The following is a 22,180-nucleotide window of genomic DNA, read 5'->3' on the forward strand; positions in this document are numbered from 1 at the left end:
ACTATGGGCTGGATTCTCCAATTCTGAGGCTATATCCGGAGCATGTGTCTAGTATTACGACCAAACCGTCGGCGCCACACCCGCACCGATGCACTGCCCGGTGGGGGGCTAGCAGCCGCGCAATGCGAAAGCCCTGGCTTTCCCTGCAGATACGGACGGAGAACTGCCGGGTCCGTGGCCGCACATGCGCACGGCAGCGACCTACAGCGGTCGCGCCATATAATATGGCGCCGGCCGCGCGCAAACCCAGCCTGCCAGATAGTACCCCCCATAACCCTCCTCACCACCCCACACAGCCCCCCAGCCCCCGCCAAAGCCCCTCTGGCCAGTGGAGCGGCTCCCCCGCCGACAGTGGCGGCGCTGGAAACAGTCCGCAACCACCACACGAGGTTGACAAATCCTCAGACCACAAGTGATCCAGGCCGTCAGGAAGCCGTCCCATCGGGGGCGGAGCATCAGGGTTGGCCCTTCAGGCGACGTCCCCAGCGATTATGCCGTTTTGGAGGGGGCGGAGGATCCGAAAACAGGCACTGCTCCCGATTTCGGCATCAAAAGGTATTCTCCGGCCAATCACCGAATGCGATTCCAGCAATCGGAGAATCCCGCCCTATATTTTTGCTGTAAATGTACTGTACATACAAATACCCAGTTGAGAATATTTAATTTCATATGTTTTAGAAATATAACTTTTAGTTTGGGATTGGATTTTTTAACCTGTAAGTGGAAACCTGATTGTGAAACTTGTAAACAATGCTGATGTAAATACAAATCTCACAAGCCTAAGTTAATTATAATGTAAAGGGCAACCTGTGCTTATTTTACAAGGTCAAAGTTGGATGTGGGAAATCTTAGACTATTGACAACTTATCCATTACCTCTTGGTAGAGACAGTTTGTCTTAAGGCTTAAAATAGCAAAAAGCTAATGGGAAGATCCAAATTAAATCTTGTACCGAGCAGAATAGCTAGAAGACTGAGGAAAAACTAAAGTGAATTGCTGAGAGGTATGGCATATGGTATGTCCCAGCGGAGAAATGAATGAACCCTCGAGATGTTGTAACGTATAAGGGAACTCATGGGTGGAATTTTAAAATATAAAAAGGTTTAAATATTTAAGTCTTTACAAACTATTGTGTAAAGTTAGTGGTCTTAAAAAATTACACAATTTTTGTTTTAAAATGTGAAATCTTGTAACATTCTTTCAATTGTACGGATTTCGCTTTAAATATTAAGACACTCTACAGAGGTTGTAACAACCCGATTTACAAAAAAAAATCATTCTTCAGAGGAGGAAGAATTCTAAAGAAGGGAAATGTCTGTAATTTCAACTAGTCTCTAATCCCTCCACAAATGTAGGCTGCCGTACTGAGAGTTTCCAGCAATTTCATTTGTGGCTTTTTGTCGATATTTATAAAGAGTTTGCTGATTTGTTGGATACAATTCTCCCATAGGCAGATCTGGGGTTATAGAGAGAAGACAGGAGAATGGGGATGAGAAACTATGATTGAATATCAGCTATGATTGAATGGTGGAGCAGAGTGGATGGGCTGGTTGGCCTAATTCTGCTCCTATGCTTTATGGTCGTATACCATTACATCATTGTGTAGCTTTCAATTGTTTTTGAATTGCTGAAATTATACCTTGTTGCACCATTTTATTCCTATGCATTAAAATAGTACCATGAGTTGGGATTGTTACATATTGTACTTGAAGTTTTGTTGTAACATTGTAGCTTATTGGACAAATGAATTGCAGCATTTGAATTCCTAAAATTCATAAAACTAAATGATCTTGATTCAGTTTCTTTCCAGAACATTTTTCTCTTTAGCACGATTCAGCTACATGGGAGTTGTAGGTGGTCATCGAGGGTAATTCTTAATTCCAGATTCTTTCCAATAGGATCATTAAGTGTGTAATGTTGGACCACTGTTATGAGTTCAAGAGGAATCTTGAGTATAGGACTGCTACTAGCCACACTTAGTCCGATAAAAGTTACTAATGGGGATCATGTGATGTGAGAGTGGGGGCGGCAGCGTTTTCACGAACTCCAGATCTGCTCATCTTTCAATCTTGATTTTTATGCTTGTGCACATCTCTTATATCTTTTCTTCGTTTGCATGGCTTTTACTATGTACCCAGATTTATTGGTTAATCATAGAATTTACAGTGCAGAAGGAGGCCATTTGGCCCATCGAGTCTGCACTGGCTCTTGGAAAGAGCACCCTACCCAAGGTCAACACCTTCACCCTATCCCCACAACCCAGTAACCCCACCCAACACTAAGGGCAATTTTGGACACTAAAGGCAATTTATCATGGCCAATCCACCTAACCTGCACATCTTTTGACTATGGGGGGGAAACCGGAGCACCCGGAGGAAACCCATGCACACGGGGAGGATGTGCAGACTCCGCACAGACAGTGACCCAAGCCGGAATCGAACCTGGGACCCTGGAGCTGTGAAACAGTTGTGCTATCCACGATGCTACCATGCTGAACTTTGAGTTGAGACAATATGCATTAATCATTCACCTGAGGAAGGAGCAGTGCGCCTCTGAAAGTTAGTGATTTGAAACAAACCTGTTGGAATTTAACCTGGTGTTGTAAGACTTCTTACTTTAATCATTGATTTGTGGCTGCTCGAGTGAGTTGGGGTTGGACCTTGTCTTTGGTGGTGCAGCTTCTTTGAAAAGTTTCCCGCACTGACGATACGTTGCAAACTGACAGATGATGGCTGGTTGCATTGAAGGTGATCCCTCTGATAGCCTTGGCTCTGCAGTGCAGGATGTTAAAGTCTAATTTTAAGAGTTGGAAAGCATTTTAATGGAACTGGTGGCAGTACACGAGGGCGTTCCTGTAGCAGAGAGGGCACTCTCTGGTGGAGGCCCACCACTGTAGGGCTGAGTTCCTGTAGCATAGCCTGTCGTCCAGCCTGTGGGGCTTGGCTGAGGATGAAGGGAAACTGATAGGGAACCCGATTGTACCTGGTATCTCCAGCGAGGTGGCGGGAAAGTTTCCAGCCCAGTTTGAGAACCAGCTGCCATGTTTCTGGAATTGAACTGGACGTCGGGCAGCTCAAAGTCGATGGAACACATTTAATCCTCTCTCCGAGGCCTGCGGTTAGGTTGGCCTTCCAACGTCTGGTTCTGAGTGGTCCTGTTCTTGTTGTCGGTTGAGAGGGGTTGGGGTTGCCTGAGCCGGCCAGGCCAGGCCAACCCCACTGCTGGAGCTTGGCTAGTTAACTGCCTGGGCTCGGTTGAGTTGGCATGTTGGAAGTAATGAGGTTTGTGTTCCGATCGTTGGAATCCTCGGAAGAGCCTGGAGAGTGCTCTCTTGTTTCAGATCCTGCTTGATCCTTGATGTCTATTTTCTTTTTGTGCCAGTGGAGTGATCTTTATCCTGATGGCTGGCTCGTTCCTCAGTTGTTATCGTGGGCTTTGCTCCCTGATAATCATGTTGTTGTCTGGTAATGTTGTCAATTTATCTGTATGCGAGGTAGTAAATGTTTTGGGTGTGATGTCCTGCACCGTTGGTTATCCTCCCTTAATAAGGTTTTATCATGTTAAGCTGAATTTTGATTTCAGGATTTGTGCAGTTTCTTCATCCTAATTGTGTCCTGCTTGAGCAGAGCTGGAGGGGTGGAGGGTGTGATGGTAAGTCCTCATGAGTTCTGTCCTCGCTACATTCCAGGAAGGTCCCCCACAGTCAGAGTTATTTTATATTTTGGCTGTGTCTTGTTCATCTCCAGGCCCAGGCGGACTGTGTATTACCCTGTTGAGGACTAGGGTTTGTTGTTAGGGGAGAGTCGATCGTTTCTCCTGAGTTACATTTTCCTTTTTGACTGTTCGTTTAGTTGGGCGGAGGTGGTGTTGGATGGTGAGCATTGACACCATAGACATGGATGATCTGTGTTGGCTTTTGGGTGGTCTAATCCTTTTTTTATTGAGTAGCCCCCTCTCCCCATCTCCCGTTTAATGATTGGGACCAAAGAACAAAGAACGAAGAAAAGTACAGCACAGGAACAGGCCCTTCGGCCCTCCAAGCTCGTGTCGACCATGCTGCCCAACCAGCCTATACTCCCTTCGGTTCTTGGTCCCATGATATCCTATTGTCCTTTGAGGACAGTGCAGTTGCTAGTGGTCCAGGGATCTGTTTTGTGCTTTGATTTGGGTCTCTGAGATGGGAGTGTGGAAGTTTGGACCCTTGCTTTCTTTTTTTACTTCTTTTATGGGAGACCCTAGGCTGAGTATTAAGGTTTGGTTGTGCCCGGTCCTCTCCCTTTTTTTTGCTTTTCCATTTTGCCATCTTGATGGTATAGGATGGCTGCCTCTCCTGATCTGGAGAAGAATTTAAATTGCTGTGTAAGAGTTAGTCGATTCCCTCTTACCACTGGGGTTCTCGGTGATTGTTTTCTTCTGTCATGATGTTTTTGTAGCTGCGGGTGTGAGGTAGGTCTATGTTACCTTTGTCCTGTTTGAGTTCAGGCAGGTCATTTATCCGAGGAAGGAGCACGCTGGGAATTTTGTCCCTGATTCATTTGGTTTTATTTGTTCCCAATTATGTATAACTTGTTTTGTGCTGTACCTGCGGTTCATTGATACCTATCTTTCTGCGCTTTCTGCTTTCATTTGTTGAGGCAAATTTTTGTTTTAACAAAAAGGAAAATCACAATAAATGGACTTTTTTAAAAAAGTCACCAAAATTCACCTAATGCAAGTTAATTTCATATACCACCAGGGAATTAAAAGCAACCAAAATCATCCAGTTATCTATATCCTGTAGTGTGCCTTAATATCTGTTCTTTGGAAGAATATGTGACAGTTAAAGAATTCCCATTGTACCTTTTGGTATAATGTACTAAATTCTGAGTATTGAGACCTCTGCTTTGCATATGAAACAATTTATGGTTAGCCTTTGTGGGTAACTATACTGTGAGCTCTTGGTTGAGACAGTTTGTGCTATGCTGCATATTATGACACACAGATCAGAGATTAAACCTCCCACAATTTTCCACTTTTGCTGAGTAAGGTGATTTTTGTGAGACACAATGATGCCGCTGGCCAGAAAAAGGGGAAATGAAGCTGAAGTTCTTATTCCTTTCGGAAAGTAAATTGCTCTCAAGCTGATCAGTTATATTGCCCATCATTGAAAAGGCTGTGAAAATTAATTGTCTGGGTTCACGTGAAAAGTAGCCTCTTGACTTAGCCACTAGGCCACTAATTCAGTGATTTAAAAAAAAAAAAAAATTCATTTACGGGTTGTGGGCGTTGCTGGTTAGGCCAGCATTTATTGCCCATCCCTAGTTGCCCTTCAGAAGGTGATGGTGAGTTGCCTTCTTGAACCGCTGCAGTCTCCAAGGTGTAGATACACTCAGTGTTGTTAGGGATGGAATTCCAGCATTTTGACCCGAAGACCATGAAGGAACGGCGATATATTTCCAAGTCAGGATGTGAGTGGCTTGGAGGGGAAGCTGCAGCTGGTGGGGTTCCCAGGTATCTGCTGCTCTTGTCCTTCTAGATGGTAGTGGTTGTGGGTTTGGGAAGTGAGTTCCTGCAGTGCATCTTGTAGATAAGTATTTTTCAAACTTATTTTCCAGGGATCTACTTTTGCCAACCGGTCAACATTCGCGATTCATGCCGGCCGACCCTCGCGACACACACCACGTTCGGTTACCTTTAATGTGAAAGGGAAATCTGCTTGGTCCTCACAAACTCATTTGAATCGGGTTCACAGGAGGAGAAGGCATTGCACATATCAGCTGCCGATTTCAGCCGGTTCCTTCATGCGTCTTCATCTTTGTGAGAACGGAAAATCCAACCTCGCACATGTAGGTCATAGTGAAGGGCAATAACAACAAAATGCTTGTTTTACTCAGCACTGGATACACCTGGGAGATGCAAATCAGAGGGCTAACAGCCTCATGTTTTGGTGTGTTTTGAAGGTGATATGACAGGTCAGGTACAGCAGCTAAATCTTTTCATTTGGAGTCAGCTGTAAATTATAACTGACTCTGGGTTCTCAACCCCAAAAGGAACTTTTACCCACCACTTCTCTTTCCAAATCTGAAACTTCTCTAATTTGCCAGTACTTCCCTGTAATTCCCACATATGCTTTACATCCTTGTTTGCTTTGGCACAATTGACAAACCATACCTCAAGAAATTATCTTTATACTGCTTTGTTCCAGAGTGAAGTTTCTTCTTTGTAGGCTGTAAACCAGAGGCCTTGGAGCTCTGTACAAAGCTAACACAGGCACTGCTCTGCCCTGCTGTGGACTCTCCTGAGCAGCATTCCGTTGGGAGTTCCTGACCATTAGGTACACTTGCCTACTTGAGTCTCTAGCCATATCTTACTTTAAGAAAATGATCCATCTACACAGTTCACTTGCCTTATTTGCTAGCAGCTAGGAAATGGAAGCATCTCTCCTCTGTTACATGGTGCCAAAAGCACATACATAGAGGGTGCTTGGTGTCAAGTGTACGTGCAGGGTGCGTGACCTGCTCTCTGATGCTGGTTGGAAGGCTGCACACAGCCGTTATATGGCTAGTCCAGCTGGGAGCGGCCATCAGGCTCTTCTTCTGCGATCGGGACCACCGTGGGAATGGCACGACCGATCACTCCGTGACTCTCCGAACACCCACCCACAGGTTGCGACCTGCACTTTGAAAAATCCTGTTGTGGATGGCACACATGATTGTCATTGTTTGTCGGTGGTGGAGGGATTGAATGTTTGTGGATGGGGGAGCAATCAAGTGGGCTGCTTTGTACTGGATTGTGTTGAGCTTCGAGTGTTGTTAGAGCTGCACTCATCCAGGCAAGTGGAGAGTATTCCATCAGACTCTGCGACATCACAAGGGGCTGGGGATTATGATAGTCAAGTTGGAGTTCACATATTCAACAGCCCATGCAGTCACCAAATACCAAAAATTGAACATGTGTTTATAGTCTTCAGATACTCAGCAAAACTGAAAAGAAAGGAAATAAACAGCAGCTCTTCTTTGAACCTAACTTTACACACAGCATGCCCTTCTTTAAACTTGGACAGCCAATCCATGTCCCAGGGAAATCTCACAGTATATAACAGCGACAGTCAGATTACCAATAAGGGTTCTCATCTCGGTCAAAGTTCAATCCAAGTCAGGGTTTTCGTACAGTCCAAGGTCCACACACAGAAAATCCTCCACACTTGAGGCATTTTCCTTGCACTCACCATGTTTTCTTCCCCACCGAGCAGGACTCAATGCTGCACTTGTATAGTCTAAAAAGGCTACACAGCTGATCCTCGTTGCATTAATTCCTAATGCATGTGACTCCCAGGTTGACTTCCGGTGGCCATCTTTGTAGGGGCAAACTCTGTCAAGAAACTGGCGAATCTTATGAGAAAAGTACCATCCTTCCAGCACACAGCCCGTGGTGACACCACAACTCATTGACTTGTGCCTTATAGATGGTGGACAGGCTTTGGGAGGGGTCAGGAGGTGAGTTAATCACCGCACTTTTCTAGCCTTTGACCTGCTCTGGTAGCCACAGTATTTATATGGCTACTGCAGCTCAGTTTCTGATCAATGGTAACCCCCAGGATGTTGATAGTGGGGGATTCAGGGATAGTAATGCCACCGAATGTCAAGGGGTGATGGTTAGATTCTCTCAAGATGGTCATTGCCTGGCATGTGTGTGGTGCAGATGTTACTTGTCACTTGTCAGCCCAAGCCTGAATATTGTCCAGGTTTTGCTGGATTTGGACATGACCTGAGGAGTTGCGAATGGTGCTGGACATTGTGCAGTCATCAGCGAACATCCCCACTCCTGGCCTTATGATGGAAGGAAGGTCATTGATGAAGAAGTTGAATATAGTTGGGTCTAGCACACAACCCTGAGGGACTCCTGCAATAATGGCCTGGAGCTGAGATGATTAACCTCCAACTACCACAACCATCTTCCTTTGTGCATGGTATGACTCCAACCAATGGAGAATTTCCCCCCTGATTCCCATTGACTCCAGTTTTGACTCCTTTATGCCATACTCAGTCAAATGCTGCCTTGCTGTCAAGAGCAGTCACTCTCACCTCACCTCTGGCATTCAATCAGTTGTCCATGTTTGAACCAAGGCTGTAATGAGGTCAGGAGCTGAGTGACCCAAACTGAGAATCCGTGAGCAGGTTATTGCTGAGTAAGTGCCTCTTGGGAGAGCTGCTGATGACCCCTTCCATCACTTTACTGATGATGGAGAGGAGATTGGGGGCTGTAATTGGCTGTGTTGGATTTTTCCTGATTCTTGTGTACACCTGGGTAACTTTTCCACATTGCCGTGTAGCTGCCAGTGTTGTAGCCACACTGGAACAGCTTGGCTAGGGGCATGACAAGTTGTGGAGCACCAATCTTCAGGACTATTGCCAGATTATTGACAGGGCTCATAGCCTTTGCAGTATCCAGTGCCTTAAGCCATTTCTTGATATCTCATGGAGTGAATCGAATTGGCCAAAGACTGACATCTGTGATGCTGGGGACCTCCAGAGGAGGCTGAGTTGAATCATCCACTTGACACGTCTGGCTGAAGATTGTTTCAAATACTTTAGCCTCGTCTTTTTTTAAATGTATTTTATTGCAAATATGTGTAAAAGGAACAGTAACATACACAACAACACACTCAATAACCTCACAATCCACAGTTTGTACAATTTTTGCCCATTTTACCCCCACCCTCCCCCCTGCAATGAACAGTTCCTCAAACATTGTCATGAACAACCACCACCATGTCTCAAATCCCTCCTCCGACCCTCTCAACTCAAATTTGATCTTTTCCAACCGTAGAAAGTCATGCAGGTCCCCCAGCCAGACCTCCACCCCTGGTGGGGTATCCGCCCTCCAATTCAACAAGATCCTTCGCCAGGCAATTAGAGAGGTGAAGGCCACAACATCGGCCCCCTTCCCCTCCATCAGCTCTGGCAATTCCGATACCCCAAAGATTGTCACCATTGGGTCCGACCTGATCTCCAACCCCACAATTTTGGACAACGTCCCAAATATCGCTTCTCCGTAACTCTCCAGCTTCTCACAACCCCAGAACATGTGCGCGTGGTTTGCTGGCCCCCGCCCGCACTTCTCGTATTCATCGGCCACCCCTTGAAAGAACCCACTCATCCTTGTCCGAGTCGTATACATCCTATGCACTACCTTGAACTGAATCAAGCTCATCTGCGCGCAGGAGGAGCTTGAGTTCACCCTGCATATCGCCTCACACCATAGACCCCAATCTATTTCCCACCCCCAGCTCCTCCTCCCATTTGCTCTTAATCCTCACCACCTGCTCCCCAACCACCCATATATATCCCCAATCCTACCCTCTCCCGACTCATCCAGGAGCAGCAATTGCTCCAGCAGGATATACCTCAGCAACCTGGGAAACATCCTCTGCTCCTTTCTTGCGAAGTCCCACACCTGCATATACCTAAGTTCACTCCCCCTCGGCAACTCAAGCTCCTCCCACAGCTCATCCAAACCCTCAAACTGCCCTTCCACATCCATGTCCCTCATCACCTCCAGATCCACCTCCCTCCAGCTCCCGTACATCTCATTCATCTCCCCCGGCTTAAATCTGTGGTTCCCGCTCAGTGGTGCAACACTGACATCCCCTCCAATTTAAAGTGCCTGCTCAGCTGATTCCACACTTTGACCATCGACTGTACCACCGGGCTGCTCATATACTTGCTTGGAGCCAACGGCAGTGGGGCCGTCACCATGGCTCCCAGGCTGGATCCTCTACATGATTCCTCCTCCTTCCTAACCCACTCTGCCCTCCCCCCTCTTCCCCACCATCGCCTCACCTTCACCATGTTCGCTGCCCAATAATAGTGGAGGAGGTTCGGGAGTGCCAACCCCCCTTTCTGTCTCTGCCTTTGTACCAGGGCCCTCTTTACCCTCAGCACCTTCCCTGCCTATACAAACTCTGAGATCACCGTCTCCAGTTTCCGAAAAAAGGCCTTTGGGAGAAAGATTGGGAGGGTCTGGAAAACAAACAGGAACCTTGGCAGCACATTCATTTTCACGACCTGCACCCTCCGTGCCAGTGTCAGTGTAGTGTACCACATCACTTTATGAATCCCCCTGATCGCCGCCACCAATGTTGTCAAATTCCACTTGTGCATCATAGCCAATTCCCTCGTCACCTGAATCCCAAAGTACCTGAACCCTTCCCTAGTTACCATGAATGGCAACATCCCCAAGTTGGCCCCCAACCCCGCCACATTCACTGGAACCTCCTCATTCTTCCTGACATCTAACTTATACCCTGAGAAGGCCCCAAACCTCCCAATAGTCCCATGATCCTACCCATGCTCTCCAACGGGTCCGGCATGAACAACAACCGGTCGTCTGCATACAATGACACCCAATGGTGCTCCCTACTCCCCCTCACAATCCCCTGCCACTCCACTGACCCCCTAAGGGCAACCACCAATGGATCATTCGCCAGCACGAACAACAACAACAGCGACAGCGGACACCCCGTCTCGTACCTCTGTGCATCCCAAAACTCCATGAGCTCGTCCCATTCATGACTACACTTGCCATTAGAGCTGCATACAACAAGCGCACCCTTGCTGCATCCACGCCACAAACTTTGGTCCAAACCAAAACCTACCCAGGATCTCAAATAGATATCTCCACTCCACCCGATCAAAAGCTTCTCTGCATCCATGGAGACAACAACCTCCGGCACCTGCCACCTCGGCGGTGTCATTACCACATTCAATATCCTCCTGATATTACTGGAGAGTTGCCTGTCTTCTACTAAACCTGTTTGGTCCTCTGATACCATCCCTAGCACACTTCCCTCCATCCTCCCTGCCATCAACTAACCAGCACCTTAACATCAGTGTTTAACAACGAAATGGGCCTATATGACCCACTCTCCAATGGATCCTTCCCCTTTTTCGGGATTAGCGTAATTGACACATGTGTCAGTGTCTCTGCCAGCTCCTCCTTCTCCAGACTGTCACTAAACATTCCCAACAAGTGCGATGCCAACTCTGTTGCAAACGCCTTATGGAACGTCCGGCCCTGCAGACTTCCCTGGCTCCCCGACTTCATCCCCCTAATACGACTGATCACCTCCCTCCGGCCCAACGGCTCCTCCAATGCCTGCCTCCTCTCTTCCTTTAACCTTGGAAACGCCAATCCGTCCAGGAATTGTCCCATGTCCCCTTCCTCTCCACCTGGCCCCACCCAATATAACACCTCATAGAATGCCTCATTTATCTCCCCAGGCTCATTTATCTCCCCCGGCTCTGATACTACCTCCCCACTCTCCGTTTTTACTTTTAAAATATCTCTGGATGCAGCCTGCCTGCTCAGCTGATGGGCCAGCATGTGACTCGCCTTCTCTCCATATTCGTATTGAACCCCTCTCGCCCTCCTTAACTGCCCACTGCAACTATAGAATTTACCATAGAATTTACAGTGCAGAAGGAGGCCATTCGGCCCATCGGGTCTGCACCGGCTCTTGGAAAGAGCACCCTACCCAAGGTCAACACCTCCACCCTATCCCCATAACCCAGTAACCCCACCCAACACTAAGGGCAATTTTGGACACTGAGGGCAATTTATCATGGCCAATCCACCTAACCTGCACATCTTTGGACTGCGGGAGGAAACCGGAGCACCCGGAGGAAACCCACGCACACACGGGGAGGACGTGCAGACTCCGCACAGACAGTGACCCAAGCCGGAATCGAACCTGGGACCCTGGAGCTGTGAGGCAATTGTGCTATCCTCTTCCTCTCTGCCAGCAACTTTTTAGTGTCGGCACCGACGTACCTCATGTCCACCACAACTATCTCATCCAACAATCGTCCATACTCCTCCCTCCACCTCCTGTCCCTGTGTGTCTTGAACAAGATCAGCTCCCCTCAGACCACCACCTTTAAAGCCTCCCAAAATGTGACCGCCGACACCTCCCCGATCTGATTGATTTTCACATACTGTCCGATCGCCGACCTCACTGTCTCACAGAATCCATGGCACGGTAGTACAATGGTTAGCACGGTTGCTTCAGAGCTCCAGGGTCCCAGGTTCGATTCCCAACTTGGGTCACTGTCTGTGAGTAGTCTGCGCGTTCTCCCTATGTCTGCGTGGGTTTCCTCCGGGTGCTCCGGTCCCCCCCTGCCCCCCCCCCCCCCCCCCCGCCCCCCCCGGGTCAACCTTTCCCATCCGCTCTATAAACCCTCCCACCACCTGATCCATCCTCAACCTCCCCATTCACTTGGGGCTCAACTTGTCCACCCTTGATTCCATCACGCAATTAAAATCTCCACCCATAATCAATTGATGCATATCCAGATCGGTGATCGCTCCCAGCAAGCCCCTCACAAACCCCACATCATCCCAATTCGGCACATACACATTGATAAGCACCACCGGCGTCCCTTCCAACACCCCGCTCACTATCACATACCTTCTCTTCCTTGGGTCCTGTACTTCCTTGATCCCCACAAACCCCGTTCTCATGTTCAACAAAATGGCCATCCCCCGCAACTTTGAATCAAACCCCGAGTGAAATACCTGTCCCACCCATCCCTTCCTCAGCGTAACCCGATCCATCACACGGAGGTGCGTCTCCTTTAAGAAGATCACCTCTACAACAGAAAGCTACTAAAAAAGCCATAAAGATGAGTAAGGTAGACTATGAAAGTAAACTGGCTCAGAACATAAAAGCAGATAGTAAAAGCTTCTACAAATATATAAGACAAAAAAGAGTGGCTAAGGTAAGTATTGGTCCTTTGGAAGATGAGAAGGGAGATTTAATAATAGGAGACGGGGAAATGGCTGAGGAGCTGAACAGGTTTTTTGGGTCAGTCTTCACAGTGGAGGACACAAATAACATGCCAGTGACTGATGGAAATAATGATATGATAGGTGAGGACCTTGAGATGATTGTAATCACTAAGGAGGCAGTATTGGGAAAGCTAATGGGGCTAAAGGTAGACAAGTCTCTTGGCCCTGATGGGATGCATCCCAGAGTGTTAAAAGAGATGGCTAGGGAAATTGTAAGCGCACTAGTGATAATTTATCAAAATTCACTAGACTCTGGGGTGGTCCCAGAGGATTGGAAAGTAGCAAACGTGACACCACTGTTTAAAAAAGGAGGTCGGCAGAAAGCGGGTAATTATAGGCCGGGAAGCTTAACTTCGGTTGTAGGGAAAATGCTGGAATCTATCATTAAGGAGCAAATAGCGGGGCACCTGGAGGGAAATTGTCCCATTGGGCAGACGCAGCATGGGTTCACAAAGGGTAGGTCGTGTCTGACTAATTTGGTAGAATTTTCTGAGGACGTTACCAGTGCAGTAGATAACGGGGAGCCAATGGATGTGGTATATCTGGATTTCCAGAAAGCTTTTGACAAGGTGCCACACAAAAGGTTGTTGCATAAACTAAAGATGCATGGCATTGAGGGTAAAGTGGTAGCATGGGTAGAGGATTGGTTAACTAACAGAAAGCAGAGAGTGGGGATAAATGGGTGTTTCTCTGGTTGGCAACCTGTAACTAGTGGGGTCCCTCAAGGATCAGTGTTGGGCCTGCAGTTGTTCACAATTTACATAGACGATTTGGAGTTGGGGACCAAGTGCAATGTGTCAAAGTTTGCAGACGACACTAAGATGAGTGGTAAAGCAAAAAGTGCAGAGGATACCGGAAGTCTGCAGAAGGATTTGGATAGGTTAGGTGAATGGGCTAGGGTCTGGTAGATGGAATTCAATGTTGCCAAGTGTGAGGCTATCCATTTTGGGAGGAATGACAGCAGAATGGATTATTATTTAAACGGTAAGATGTTAAAACATGCTGCTGTGCAGAGGGACCTGGGTGTGCTGGTGCACGAGTCGCAAAAAGTTGGTGTGCAGGTGCAACAGGTGATTAAGAAGGTTAATCGAGTTTTGTCTTTCATTGCTAGAGGGATGGAGTTCAAGGCTAGTGAGGTTATGCTGCAATTGTATAGGGTGTTGGTGAGGTCGCATCTGGAGCATTGTGTTCAGTTTTGGTCTCCTTTCCTGAGAAAGGACATATTGGCACTGGAGGGAGTGCAGAGGAGATTCACTAGGTTGATCCCAGAGTTGAGGGGATTAGATTCTGACGAAGAGGTTGAGTAGATTGGGACTGTACTCATTGGAGTTTAGAAGGATGCGGGGGGGGATCTTATTGAGACATATAAAATTATGAAGGGAATAGATAGGATAGATGCGGGCAGGTTGTTTCCACTGGTCGGGAAAAGCAGAACTAGGGGCATAGCCTCAAAATTAGGGGAGGTAGATTTAGGATGGAGTGTAGGAGGAACTTCTTCACCCAAAGGGTTGTGAATCTCTGGAATTCCTTGCCCAGTGAAGCAGTTGAGGCTCCTTCTTTAAACGTTTTTAAGAAAAAGATAGATGCCTTTCTAAAGAATAAAGGGATTCGGGGATATGGTGTACGGGCCGGAGAGTGGAGCTGAGTCCACAAAGATCAGCCATGATCTCATTAAATGGCGGAGCAGGCGCGAGGGGCCAGATGGCCTACTCCTGTTCCTAGTTCTTATGACTTATGACCTTCAAAATCCTCAAGTGTGCAAAGACCCGGGATCTCTTAACCGGCCTGTTTAGCTCCCGGACGTTCCACATTACAATTTTTACCGGAGGCTTACGCCTCTGCTCCCCTCTACCATCTGTCATCGCCCCCCTCTGGCTCTTCCACCTCTAATACCACCCTGTTTTCCAAGATGCACCCCCCCTTCTCATCCTTGACCACACTCAGTCTCCAACTCTGCCACATCACAACACCCCCCTCCAAAACTGGCCACCTCTCTCGGCCTTTAGTTTTGTCTTTTGCAGATGTCCCGGGCTCTTTCATCATTGAGGATGTGGATATTTATGGAGCCTCCTCCTCCAATGAGTTGTTTAATTATCCACCACCAATCAAGGCTGGATGTGGGAGGACTGCCGAACTTAGATTTGACGCGTCTGATGTGGAATTGCTTAACTCTTGTCTATTATTTGCTGCTTATGCTGTTTGGCACACAAGTAGTCCTGTGTTGCATCTTCACCAAGTTGACACCTCATTTTTAGATATTCCCATTGTTGCTCCCGGCATGCCTTCCTGCACTCTTAATTAAACCAGGGTTGATCCCCTGACTTGGTGGTAATGGTAGAGTGGGGGATATGCCGGGCCATGAGGTTGCAGATCATGAGTGAATACAATTCTGCTAATGCTGATGGCCCACAGCGCCACATGGATCCCCAGTGTTGAGTTTCTAGATCTGTTCTGAATCTATCCCATTTAGCACGATGGTAGTGCCACACAACACAGTGGAGAGTATGCTCAATGCGAAGATGGGACTTTGTCTCCACAAGGACTGTACTGTGGTCAATCCTATCGATATTCTCATGGACAAATGCATCTGCGGCAGGAAGGTTGGTGAGGATGAGGTCAAGTGTGTTTTTCTCTCACCACCTGCCGTAGTCCCAGTGTAGCAGCTATGTCCTTCAGGACCTGGCCATGTCATTCTGTGGTGGTACTACGGAGCCACTCTTGGTGATGGAAATTGAAGACCCACCCAGAGTACATTTTGGGCTCTTGCTCAACATGGGGAAGGGCTGATTCATCAGCTGAGTGTGGGGGGGGGGGGGGCAGTGTGGTAATCAGCAGGAGGTTTCCTTGCCCATAGTTTACCTGTTGCTAGACATTTCATGGGGTCCAAAGTGGATGTGGAGGACTCCCAGGGAAACTCGCATCTGACTGTATACCACTGTGCCGCCCACAATCTCTGCTGGGTCTGTCCTGCCAGTGAGACAGGTATATATGTACCCAGGAACGGTGATGGTGGTGTCTGGGACATTATCTATAAGGTATGATTCCGTGAGTATAAATATTTCAGGCTGTTGCTTGACTACTGTATGAGACAGCTTTACCAATTTTGGCACAAGCCCCCAGTTGTTAGTAAGGAGGACTTTTCAGGGGCGACAGGGCTAGTTTTGCTGTTGCTGCTTCTGGCGCCTAGGTCAAACCGTCCGGTTTCATTCTTTTGTGTTTTCTATGTCGCAGTTGGAAACAACTGAATGGGTTGCTAGGACATTTTAAGAGGGCATTTAAGAGTCAGCACTTTGCTCTGTGTCTGGAGTCACATGTAGGCCAGACCCAGTAAGGACGCAGTTTTCCTTTCCTATTAGTGAACCAGTTGGGTATTTTATGACAATCGATAATGGTTTCATGGTCATTGTTAGAATTTTAATTCCAGATGTTTTCATTGAGTTCAAGTTCCACCATCTACCATGGTTATATTCAAACCTGGGTCCCTAGAGGATTGTCCTTGGTCTCTGGATTACAAGTCCACCAACAGCACCACCGCCCCACTGCTTCCCAAACTTTACACCCACTCTGGTCTCATTTCGAGCCTTGAAAATTGAGATGGCGGGGCGAGGGGGGCATTGGGAAGTCGATGTTGGGTAGATGGTCAGGCCAAGTGAGCTAGGGGGGTGGAACTTTTAGAGAGTGGGAAAGGGGAAATTTGTGAGAATGGGATAACTTGCATTTTCAGTGGCTATTCTGGAGCAGGCCAACTAGGCCATGACCCCATTGAGGCTTTCATTGTAGCTGATAGCATTCAGTCCAATTTCCTCGGCATCCATTGCCGCTTCAGAGTTTGAAACTCCAAAATCTCGTCTGACATTCCCATTGGGGTTGTTACCCACATTTTGGGAAGGCCTGCACTGGAGGTTTGATCACATTCATGAAATTGTACCTCCATGTGAGCTATTGCTCAGAAGGGTAAAATAGGAAAGCAAAGAAAGATCTAAGGGGTATAGCATGGATATGTTCAAGCAGGTAAATGTGAACAGACACCGTTTGAAGGTCAACATGAAACTCCATAAACACTATGAAATAGGAACATAGGAACAGAAATAGGCCATTTAATCCCCTCGACTTGATCCATCATTCAATGAGATCAAAGCTGATCAGCAATCTAACTTCGTATATCTTCCTTTGCCCTATATCCTTTGATATTTTTGGCAAACATGAAATCTACAATCTCATTTTTAAAATTAACAATTCATCTAGCAACAATTCCATTTGCAAAAGTTATACATTTCTACCACCCATTGTGTGAATAAATATTTTCTAATTTCACTAATGAAAAGCCTGGCTCTAATTTCCAACTATGCCTCCTAATCCGAGATGTTAAATCCGCCGCTCATTCACAAAGTAAAGGAGCAGACCTGGAGCCACTCTTTCTGTAACATAGGTTTATTCACATAACCCAGAGAACACAGGCACAGGCTCCATTTTCCTCCCTCCACAAAGGTGAAAACCAGTTCTTATATAGAATAATGCCCCAACCTTCCCCCAGTTATTAACAGATAGTCTCACTTACCACTACAGCATGCACTTCATTGTGGCAATATTAATAAATTCCCTTCTTTCTTTAAAAAAGAAAATGGCTATTTACACACAAAAACTTCTTTAAAAACTGAAGAAAGTGAAATAAATCATTTACTCAAGACACACAATGATCCATCCTTCTCCTAAGCTCCCGATAACTTCTCACTGGAAGTGTTCCTTTTGGCAATGCATTCAATTGATGGCGTGTATCTACATTTGAGTTTAGAAATTTCCTTTTTCCCCAACATTTGTGTCAGGCTCATGATATCAATTTTTCATCTCTTCTCATTTGCACACTCTGTGGAGTGCACTTTATCCCAAAAGGAACAATTATTTATATAACATTCGATTGGCACAGATTCTTCGGCATCTCCCTGATATCAAATACCAATGCCTTAGATAAGAAAAGCGCCATGTCAACTTCAGCAACCTGTGTACTTATTACTATTTTTATCTTGGCTTCTCAATCCAAGGGGCTACATTTCCCACTTGCTCCCATACAAAATATTATAAAATTGACTTTGCTGGAAAAGCCAAACGTTTGCTTAAGAAGCATTACTACAAAACAATCAAATTGAATTTATTAGGATCACGCAAAGATGGAAATTTCAGCATATATTTCTCCATCTTTGTGGTTTATTCATCAATAAAAATGTCCTTGAACATTGGATATTTCATTACAGTACTCAGCTCTAAGACATCAAAACTTGCACCTAGCTTCGTCTGTGTGCCCAGCCAATTCAGTGGTCATACTGGGCTTTGCAGTTGCTCCATCTTCACTTTGGAAGATGGCTAACCTTGTTGTGATGACCTAGCATGTTGGAGGTAATGGGGTTATTTTCTAAGTAACGTTGTTGAGGTAAAATAACATTAGACCAAAAATAATAATAATCTTTATTGTCACAAGTAGGCTTACATTAACACTGCAATGAAGTTACTGTGAAAAGCCCCCAGTCAGCACATCCCGGCGCCTGTTCGGGTACACAGAGGGAGAATTCAGAATTTCCAAATTACCTAATAGCATGTCTTTCTGGACTTGTGGGAGGAAACCGGAGGAAACCCAAGCAGACACGGGGAGAACCCAAGCTGACACTGACACTAGGGTGCGGCCGTGAGTTTCAGAGCGGATGTCAGCGATACTCCAGGCCCATAGGTGATTGGAGGACTCCCAAAGGCAATGGGCGCAGGAGATGGCACTGACAATGTGTGGCACCAAGGGAAACACTAAGAGGAGTTTGAAGTTTGTGAAAAAAAAGTCATAAGAGTTTGGAAACAAAGTAGATACCTGGCCTACAGGCCAATTTCGCTCCTGAATGTAGATTTGAGATTGTTGTCTGCGGTGTTAGCGCGCCATCTGGAGGGAATTCTCCCTTTGATCATCCAGACTGGGTTCATAAAAGGCTTGAAATCATGTAACAATATCAGGAGATTATTAAATGGAGGAGAGAGAGCCATCAGCATGTGCAGTTCCAGCAGGCGGCAACGCGTGGGGCACTTGGCCAGCAGAAGTCTGAGCAAGAACAGGAGGATGAAAAGAAGAAACCTGGATAGCAGAGGTAACTCGCCACACTGAGGGTTTATCATCGAAGAGTTTCGTACTTCCAAATGAGTGAGAGGCAGTACTGGGCATGCCTACAATTGTCCAGAGACCTCGGACATCGTATATGCCACATACTTTGTGATAACCTGATGCCCATGCGGGGTTGGGGGTATTCCGCTGCCGGTGGCTATGAAGGTGATGGCAGCACTCAATTTCTTTGCCTCTGGGTCTTTCCAGGAACCGACAGGGGACCCGTGTGGCATCTCTCAGTCCGCAACACATTGGGCTGCATAATGGAGGTGACCGATGTCCTAAGGCCCATCATTTTGTCAGGTTTGCTCTGGAAGAGGATAGCCAGGCTTAAAGATTCGTCAGCTTCACAACCAAAATTGCACTGTGCAATAGACTGCACCCATGTGGTTACACAAGCTCCCTGACAGCAGCTCCTAATGTTTGTAAACTGCAAGGGCAACCACCCCATCAACATTCAAATCGTGTGTAACCATCACAAGGACATCCTGTACATGTGTGCACGATATCCTGGTAATTTCCATGATTCCTACATCCTCAGTCACTCACATGTGCCTGGGATTTTCAAGGGGCCAGAACGCCTGCAGGGATGGCTAAGGCTACGCACTTGAGCACTGGCTGATGACCCAGATGCATTGTCTTCAAACTCATACCGAGGAAATGTACAGCAATGCCTGCATCTCCACATGTTCCTTAGAGAGCAGGCCATAGGGCTTCTGAAGATGCACTTTAGATACCTGGACTACTCAGATGGCTCTCTGCAATACACACTGGATAGGGTTTACTGCTTGATCACAATGTGTTGTGACCATTACAATCTGGCTATGCAAAGAGGTGATCCCTTGTCAGAGGGTCAAATGGAGTAGGATGAGAGCTCATTGGATGATGAAGATGGGGATTTGCAGGAAGCTCAGGGGGCTGCTGAGGGACAGTTTGCGCATACTGGTGCCAAGGAGGAAGGAAAATGTGGGAGATGTGCCCGTCATACTTTAATTGCTGATAAGTTCCTGGAGGAGTAAATTTAAATTAGGTCAATGGGAAACACCTTTACTACCCTCCAAGCCATTCCCTATCATCTCTCCAGAGAAACAATCACGTTTTCTCTCCAGATCTTCTGACACTTTGTGGGGGAAAAAATGGAGGGGGGGGGGGGTCATGTTTTGTAAAATGAGAAAATTCAGTCACTAGAAGGATTTAAAATAGATAAGGAGGTGGTAATGGATAGACTTTCTGCACTGAAAGTTGACAAGGCACTGGGACTGGATGAGATACATATACATTCTTCTGAAGTGTCCTGATGGTTGCAAAATGAAAAACATCGACAGAGGACTGAAAAATTATAAACATTGTTCAAAAAAAGGGGGTAAGGATAAGCCCAGCGATTACAGACCAGTCAGTTTAACTGCAATGGTGGGGAAACTATTTGGGACAGAATTAATAGTGCACAAATGCAGGTTAATTAAGGAGAGCCAACTTGGATTTCTTAAGGGAGAGTCATGTTTAGCTAACATGCTGTAGTTTTTTTGAAGAGGTAACAGAGAGGGTTGATGAGGGCAATGTAGTTGATGTGGTGTACATGAACTTCCAAAAGGTATTTGATACAGTGTCACACAAGAGACTTGTCAGAAAAGTTATAGCTAATATACTAAAAGGGACAGTAGGAACATGGATTCGGATTTGGCTGAGTGACAGGAAACAGAGTTGTTGTTTGATAGTACAGTATTGCTGAAAAAGAGACATGTCGATGTTTTTCATTTTGCAACCATCAGGATACTTCACAAGAATACCAATCCAAGAGGGAACCAACATATGCTGCATTAGAAGAGAATGCTGATTGGGTGGCAAGTGGACTCTGATCGGTAGAGGTGTCGCCATGGACAATACGCTAGTTGATGGTGACTGACAGGTAACTGCCGAGCATTGTTTGAAATTGAAACTCGGTACCTTGACTCTGATTGGTCAAGGTATTGCCCTGGGGAATGAATCAACGAATGGCTGTCACTTATTTTGTTTTGCTTATTTTGAGACATGCACAATGTGTGTACATGTTCTTTCTGTCTGCAAAGAAGAGGGCCTAGTGTATTAATATATGTTGGCTCCAGTACATGCAATGCACCACACTGACAACCCTACTGACAATCTTAAATTGGGTGTCAGCGTAATTCTCAGTACACTGAGGATTATTTAGCAAATGTTGTCAAATCGCAGAATCACTTCTAATGTTGGGAACACTTTCTATTTTGTTTTGCAAGCAGGGGCTGGTTGGGAACAGTCGGTACCTTGCCCATTGCGAACAGTGGCTGGGACATGCTGTCTGATACAATCCTCCAGTCTTTGGGTTGTAAGGCCTACTTACCTAGCCTCTCACTGGCACTGAAATTCATAAACCATCTTACTCATTTATTTGATGGGCAGCACATCTTTTTGGCTATTTACTGATTCATTTCTCAGGGCAATACCTTGATCCATCAGGGTCAAGTTGCCTGGTTTAAATTTCAAACAATGCTTGGCAGTTACCTGTCAGTCACCATCAACTGCTGTATTCTCCATGGCAATGCCTCTAGCTTCCCACTCACTCAGCATTCTCTTCTCATACAGCATACATTGTTTCCCCCACCCCTCCTCCATTATACTGGTATTCTTGTAAAGTGTCCTGATGAATTCTAGCTTCAACATATCTCTTTTTTTCAGCAATAAACAGAGTAATGGTTAATGGATGTGATTGTAAGTAGAATTATGCAGAAGTAAGTATTGGGGCACTTGCTTTTCCTAATCTTTTTATTAATGATCTAGACCTTGATGTACAGGGAACAATTTCAAAATTTAAGGACAATACAAAACTTGGAAGCATTGTAAACTGTGAGGAAGACTGTGTAGAACTTGAAATGGACATAGGCAAGTTGGATGAATAGTTGGGTCGTGGCAGATGAAGTTCATCGCGAAGAAATGTGAGGTGATATATTTTTGATACGAAGAATACAGAGCGACAGTACAAAAGGAGGGGTGGGAGCAGAGGGACCTGGCTTTATATGTGCGTAACCCATTAAAGGTAGCAGGACATGTTGAGAGAGAAGTCAATAAAACATATAGTATCCTAGGCTTTATTAACAGGGGTATAGCGTGCAAGAGTAAGGAGGTTATGTTGCGCTTGTATCAGATAATAGCTAGACCTCAGCTGCATGCAGGTCTGGGCCCGCATTTTAGGAAGGATGTGGAG

General features: G+C 46.2%; 1 protein-coding gene across 5 annotated transcripts in view; it reads left to right on the plus strand.

The window, feature by feature from the left end:
* LOC140419553 (uncharacterized) overlaps positions 1 to 22,180 on the plus strand; it is a 215,735-nt gene that overhangs the window by 1,637 nt on the left and 191,918 nt on the right. For 2 of the 5 annotated variants that reach the window (XM_072503449.1, XM_072503482.1), the window contains exon 1: positions 20,740 to 20,869. The exons of 2 other annotated variants lie outside the window; for them this stretch is intronic. The gene's annotated coding sequence lies outside the window, so the exon portion shown is untranslated. Of the gene's footprint in view, positions 1 to 20,738; positions 20,870 to 22,180 lie in introns of those variants that run through there. One more of the 5 variants, XM_072503464.1, reaches the window with a different exon arrangement.

The sequence above is a fragment of the Scyliorhinus torazame genome, chromosome 1, assembly GCF_047496885.1.
Source record: "Scyliorhinus torazame isolate Kashiwa2021f chromosome 1, sScyTor2.1, whole genome shotgun sequence".
Lineage (NCBI taxonomy): Eukaryota > Metazoa > Chordata > Chondrichthyes > Carcharhiniformes > Scyliorhinidae > Scyliorhinus > Scyliorhinus torazame.